This window comes from Aegilops tauschii, chromosome 7, assembly GCF_002575655.3.
Source record: "Aegilops tauschii subsp. strangulata cultivar AL8/78 chromosome 7, Aet v6.0, whole genome shotgun sequence".
NCBI classification, from domain to species: Eukaryota; Viridiplantae; Streptophyta; class Magnoliopsida; order Poales; family Poaceae; genus Aegilops; species Aegilops tauschii.
The window spans coordinates 533585796-533593337 of record NC_053041.3 but is presented as its reverse complement, the minus strand read 5'-3'; positions in this window follow the sequence as shown (position 1 = coordinate 533593337).

Below are 7542 nucleotides of genomic sequence, written 5' to 3'. Positions count from 1 at the left end.
ATGAATATGCTTTGTGAGTAGTTACATTTGTTCCTGAGGACATGGGAGAAGTCTTGCTATTAGTAGTCATGTGAATTTGGTATTCGTTCGATATTTTGATGAGATGTATGTTGTCTCTCCTCTAGTGGTGTTATGTGAACGTCGACTACATGACACTTCACCATTTTTTGGGCCTAGAGGAAGGCATTGGGAAGTAATAAGTAGATGATGGGTTGCTAGAGTGACAGAAGCTTAAACCCTAGTTTATGCGTTGCTTCGTAAGGGGCTGATTTGGATCCATATGTTTCATGCTATGGTTAGGTTTACCTTAATACTTCTTTTGTAGTTGCGGATGCTTGCAATAGGAGTTAATCATAAGTGGGATGCTCGTCCAAGTAAGTACAGCACCCAAGCACCGGTCCACCCACATATCAAGTTATCAAAGTACCGAACGTGAATCATATGAACGTGATGAAAACTAGCTTGACGATAATTCCCATGTGTCCTCGGGAGCGCTTTTCTCTATATAAGAGTTTGTCCAGGCTTGTCCTTTGCTACAAAAAGGATTGGGCCATCTTGCTGCACTTTATTTACTTTTGTTACTTGTTGCTCGTTACAAATTACCTTATCACAAAACTATCTGTTACCGATAATTTCAGTGCTTGCAGAGAATACCTTGCTGAAAACCGCTTACCATTTCCTTCTGCTCCTCGTTGGGTTCGACACTCTTACTTATCGAAAGGACTACGATAGATCCCCTATACTTGTGGGTCATCAAGACTCTTTTCTGGCGCCATTGCCGGGGAGTGAAGCGCCTTTGGTAGGTGGAATTTGGTAAGGAAAAATTTATATAGTGTGCTGAAATTTACTGTCACTTGTTACTATGGAAAGTAATCCTTTGAGGGGCTTGTTCGGGGTATCTTCACCCCGACCGGTAGAGCATATAGTTGCTCCTCAACCTACTGAACCTACTGAAAATGAAAATGTCTACTTTTAAATTCCTTCGGGTATGATAGAGAAACTGCTAGCTAATCCTTTTGCAGGAGATGGAACATTGCATCCCGATTTACACCTAATCTATGTGGATGAAGTTTGTGGATTATTTAAGCTTGCAGGTATGCCCGATGATGTTATCAAGAAGAAGGTCTTCCCTTTATCTTTGAAGGGAGATGCATTGATATGGTATAGGCTATGTGATGATATGGGATCATGGGACTATAAGCGATTGAAATTGGAATTTCATTAGAAGTTTTATCCTATGCATCTTGTTCATCGTGATCGTAATTATATATATAATTTTTGGCCTCGCGAAGGAGAAAGCATCGCTCAAGCTTGGGGGAGGCTTAAGTCAATGTTATATTCATGCCCCAATCATGAGCTCTCAAGAGAAATGATTATTCAAAAAATTTATGCTCGGCTTTCTCACAATAATCGCTCCATGCTCGATACTTCTTGTGCTGGCTCTTTTATGATGAAGACTATTGAATTCAAATGGGATTTATTGGAAAGAATTAAACGCAACTCTGAAGATTGGGACCTCGACGAAGGTAAGGAGTCAGGTATAACACCTAAGTTTGATTGTGTTAAATCTTTTATGGATACCGATGCTTTCCGTGAATTTAGCACTAAATATGGACTTGACTCTGAGATAGTAGCTTCTTTATGTGAATCCTTTGCTACTCATGTTGATGTCCCTAAGGAGAAGTGGTTTAAATATAATCCTCCCGTTGAAGTAAAAGTAGTTGCACCTATTAAAGTTGAAGAAAAGACTATCACTTATAATGATCCTATTGTTCCTACTTCTTATGTTGAGAAACCACCTTTCCCTGTTAGGATAAAGGATCATGCTAAAGCTTCAACTGTGGTTCATAAAAGCAATATTAGAACTTATACACCTCCTGAGCATGTTAAAGTTGAACCTAATATTGCTATTGTTAAAGATCTCTTGGCTGATAATATCGATGGGCATGTTATTTACTTCTGTGATGAGACTGCTAGAATTGCTAAACCTAGTGCTAAAGATAAACATAGACCCGTGGTAGGCATGCCTGTTATTTCTGTTAAAATAGGAGATCATTGTTATCATGGCTTGTGTGATATGGGTGCTAGTGCTAGTGCAATACCTATTTCCTTATACAAAGAAATTATGCATGACATTGCACCTGCTGAGTTAGAAGAAATTGATGTCACCATTAAGCTTGCCAATAGAGATACAATTTCACCAATTGGTATTGTTAGAGATGTTGAAGTCTTGTGTGGGAAAGCTAAGTATCCTACTGATTTTCTTGTTCTTGGTTCCCCTCAAGATATCTTTTGTCCCATTATATTTGGTAGACCCTTCTTGAATACTGTTAATGCTAAGATAGACTGCAAAAAGGATGTTGTTACTATTGGTTTGGATGATATGTCTCATGAGTTTAATTCTCTAAATTTCGTAGACAACCTCTTGATGAGGAATTGCCTAGTAAAGATGAAATTACTGGTCTTGCTTCTATTGCCGTACCTCCTAGTGATCCTTTAGAACAATATTTGCTAGACCATGAAAATGATATGTTTATGAATGAAAGAAGGGAAATAGATGAAGTATTCTTTAAACAGGGACCTATTCTGAAACACAACTTGCCTGTTGAAATCCTAGGGGATCCTCCTCCACCCAAGGGTGATCCCGTGTTTGAGCTTAAACCATTACCTGATACTCTTAAATATGCTTGATGAAAAGAAGATATATCCTGTTATTATTAGTGCTAACCTTTCAGAGCATGAAGAAGAGAAATTATTGAAAACTCTGAAGAAGCACCGTGCTGCTATTGGATATACTCTTGATGATCTTAAGGGCATTAGTCCCACTCTATGTCAACACAAAATAAACTTGGAGAAAGATGCCAAACCAGTTATTGATCATCAACGACGGCTGAATCCTAAGATGAAAGAAGTGGTAAGAAAGGAAATACTAAAGCTCCTTGAGGCAGGTATAATTTATCCCGTTGCTGATAGTCAGTGGGTAAGTCCTGTCCATTGTGTCCCTAAGAAGGGAGGTATTACTGTCGTTCCTAATGATAAAGATGAATTGATTCCGCAAAGAATTATTACAGGTTATAGGATGGTAATTGATTTCCGCAAATTAAATAAGGCTACTAAAAAAGATCATTACCCCTTTCCTTTTATTGATCAAATGCTAGAAAGATTATCCAAACATACACATTTTTGCTTTCTAGATGGTTACTCTAGTTTCTCTCAAATACCTGTGTCAACTGATGATCAAGCAAAGAACACTTTTACTTGCCCTTTCGGTACTTTTGCTTATAGGCGTATGCCTTTTGGTTTATGTAATGCACCTGCTACCTTTCAAAGATGCATGATGGCTATATTCTCTGACTTTTGGGAAAAGATATGTGAGGTTTTCATGGACGATTTCTCCGTTTATGGATCCTCTTTTGATGATTGCTTGAGCAACCTTGATCGAGTTTTGCAGAGATGTGAAGAAACTAATCTTGTCTTGAATTGGGAGAAGTGCCACTTTATGGTTAATGAAGGCATTGTTTTGGGGCATAAAATTTCTGAAAGAGGTATTGAAGTTGATAAAGCTAAAGTTGATGCTATTGAAAAGATGTCGTGTCCTAAGGACATCAAAGGTATAAGAAGTTTCCTTGGTCATGCCGGTTTTTATAGGAGGTTCATTAAGGACTTCTCAAAAATTTCTCGGCCTCTGACTAATCTCTTACAAAAAGATATACCTTTTGTCTTTGATGATGATTGTGTAGAAGCATTTGAAATACTTAAGAAAGCATTAATTTCTGCACCTATCGTTCAGCCACCTGACTGGAATTTACCCTTTGAAATTATGTGTGATGCTAGCGATTATGCTGTAGGTGTTGTTCTAGGGAAAGAGTTGATAAGAAATTAAATGTTATCCAATATGCTAGTAAAACTCTAGACAATGCCCAGAGAAATTATGCGACTACTGAAAAAGAATTCTTAGCAGTTGTATTTGCTTGTGATAAGTTCAGACCTTATATTGTTGATTCTAGAGTAACTATTCACACTGATCATGCTGCTATTAAATATCTTATGGAAAAGAAAGATGCTAAATCTAGACTTATTAGATGGGTTCTCTTGCTACAAGAATTTGATTTACATATTATTGATAGAAAGGGAGCTGAGAACCCCGTTGCAGATAACTTGTCTAGGTTAAAAAATGTTCTTGATGACCCACTACCTATTGATGATAGCTTTCCTGATGAACAATTAAATGTCATAAATGCTTCTCGTACTGCTCCATGGTATGCTGATTGTGCTAAACATTGTTGCTAAATTTATACCACCTAGTTTCACATACCAGCAAAAGAAAAAGTTTTTCTATGATTTAAGACATTACTTCTGGGATGACCCACATCTTTATAAAGAAGGAGTAGATGGTGTTATTAGGCGTTGTGTACCTGAGCATGAACAGGAACAGATCCTATGCAAGTGTCACTCCAAGGCTTATGGAGGACACCACGCTAGAGATAGAACTGCACATAAGGTATTGCAATCCGGTTTTTATTGGCCTACCCTCTTCAAAGATGCCCGTAAGTTTGTCTTATCTTGTGATGAATGTCAACGAATTGGTAATATTAGTAGACGTCAGGAAATGCCTATGAATTATTCACTTGTTATTGAACCATTCGATGTTTGGGGCTTTGATTATATGGGACCGTTTCCTGCCTCTAATGGATATACTCATATTTTAGTTGCTAATGATTATGTTACTAAGTGGGTAGAAGCTATTCCAACTAGTAGTGCTGATCATAACACCTCTATTAAGATGCTTAAAGAAGTTATTTTTCCGAGGTTTGGAGTCCCTAGATATTCAATGACTGATGGTGGTCCACATTTTATTCATGGTGCTTTTCATAAAATGCTTGCTAAGTATGATGTTAATCATAGAATTGCATCTCCTTATCACCCACAGTCTAGTGGTCAAGTAGAATTGAGTAATAGAGAGCTCAAATTAATTTTGCAAAAGACTGTTAATAGATCTAGAAAGAATTGGTCCAAGAAACTTGATGATGCATTATGGGCCTATAGAACTGCATATAAAAATCCTATGGGCATGTCTCCGTATAAAATGGTTTATGGAAAAGCATGTCACTTACATCTCGAACTAGAACATAAGGCATATTGGGCTATTAAAGAGCTCAACTATGATTTCAAACCTGCCGGTGAGAAGAGGTGATGACCCACAAGTATAGGGGATCTATCGTAGTCCTTTCGATAAGTAAGAGTGTCGAACCCAACGAGGAGCAGAAGGAAATGATAAGCGGTTTTCAGCAAGGTATTCTCTGCAAGCACTGAAATTATAGGTAACAGATAGTTTTGTGATAAGATAATTTGTAACGAGCAACAAGTAACAAAAGTAAATAAAGTGCAGCAAGGAGGCCCAATCCTTTTTGTAGCAAAGGACAAGCCTGGACAAACTCTTATATAGAGAAAAGCGCTCCCGAGGACACATGGGAATTATCGTCAAGCCAGTTTTCATCACGTTCATATGATTCGCGTTCGGTACTTTGATAATTTGATATGTGGGTGGACCGGTGCTTGGGTGCTGTCCTTACTTGGACAAGCATCCCACCTATGATTAACTCCTATTGCAAGCATCCGCAACTACAAAAGAAGTATTAAGGTAAACCTAACCATAGCATGAAACATATGGATCCAAATCAGCCCCTTACGAAGCAACGCATAAACTAGGGTTTAAGCTTCTGTCACTCTAGCAACCCATCATCTACTTATTACTTCCCAATGCCTTCCTCTAGGCCCAAATAATGGTGAAGTGTCATGTAGTCGATGTTCACATAACACCACTAGAGGAGAGACAACATACATCTCATCAAAATATCAAACGAATACCAAATTCACATGACTACTAATAGCAAGACTTCTCCCATGTCCTCAAGAACAAACGTAACTACTCACAAAGCATATTCATGTTCATAATCAGAGGAGTATTAATATGCATATAGGATCTGAACATATGATCTTCCACCAAATAAACCAACTAGCATCAACTACAAGGAGTAATCAACACTACTAGCAACCTACAGGTACCAATCCCAGACTTAGAGACAAGAATTGGATACAAGAGATGAACTTATACTCAGGGAGAACACTTATACCAAGAAATTTAGTGAGGGATCATCTTATAATGCTACCGTCGTACTAAGCAAAATAAGATACATAAAAGATAAACATCACATGCTATCAAAATATGTGACATGATATGGCCATCATCATCTTGTGCCTTTGATCTCCATCTCCAAAGCACCGTCATGATCTCCATTTTCACCGGCTTGACACCTTGATCTCCATCGTAGCGTCGTTGTCGTCTCACAACTATTGCTTCTATGACTATCGCTAACACATAGTGATAAAGTAAAGCAATTACATGGAGATTACATTTCATACAATAAAGCGACAACCATAAAGCTCGTGCCAGTTGACGGTAACTTTTACAAAACATGATCATCTCACACAATAACATATCTCACATCATGTCTTGACCATATCACATCACAACATGTCCTGCAAAAACAAGTTAGACGTCCTCTACTTTGTTGTTGCAAGTTTTACGTGGCTGCTACGGGCTTCTAGTAAGAACCGTTCTTACCTACGCATCAAAACCACAACGATTTTTCGTCAAGTGTGCTGTTTTAACCTCCAACAAGGACCGGCCGTAGTCAAATTCGATTCAACTAAAGTTGGAGAAACAGACACCCGCCAGCCACCTTTATGCAAAACAAGTTGCATGTCTGTCGGTGGAACCGGTCTCATGAATGTGTTCATGTAAGGTTGGTCTGGGCCGCTTCATCCAACAATACGGTCGAATCAAAATAAGACGTTGGTGGTAAGCAGTATGACTATTATCGCCCACAACTCTTTGTGTTCTACTCATGCATATCATCTACGGATAGACCTGGCTCAGATGCCACTGTTGGGGAACGTACCATGCAATTTCAAAAAAAAATCCTACGATCACGCAAGATCTATCTAGGAGATGCATAGCAACGAGAGGGGGAGAGTGTGTCCACGTACCCTCGTAGACTAAAGCGGAAGTGTTTGTTTACGCGGTTGATATAGTCGAACTTCTTCTCGTTCCGACCGATCAAGCACCGAACGTACGACACCTTCGAGTTCTGCACACGTTCAGCTCGATGACATCCCTCGAACTCTTGATCCAGCAAAGTGTCGAGGGAGAGTTCCATCAGCACGATGGCGTGGCGACGGTGATGGTGAAGTAATCCGTGCAGGGCTTCGCTTAAGCACTACGTGAATATGACCGGAGGCGTAAACTATGGAGGGGGGCGCCGCACATGGCTAACAATTGTTGGTGTGTGTTCTAGGCACCCCCCTCCTCCAATTCGGCCTCACCCTTTCCTTATCTCCGGAGGGGGGGAGGAAAGAGGGGAGAGGGGAAAGGAAGGGGGAATCCTATTCCCTCTATTTCCTTTCCTCTTCCCCTTTTCCATTCTCCACTTAGATCGGCCCATATGGGGGCGCACCAGCCCACAAGGGGCTGGTCTGTCC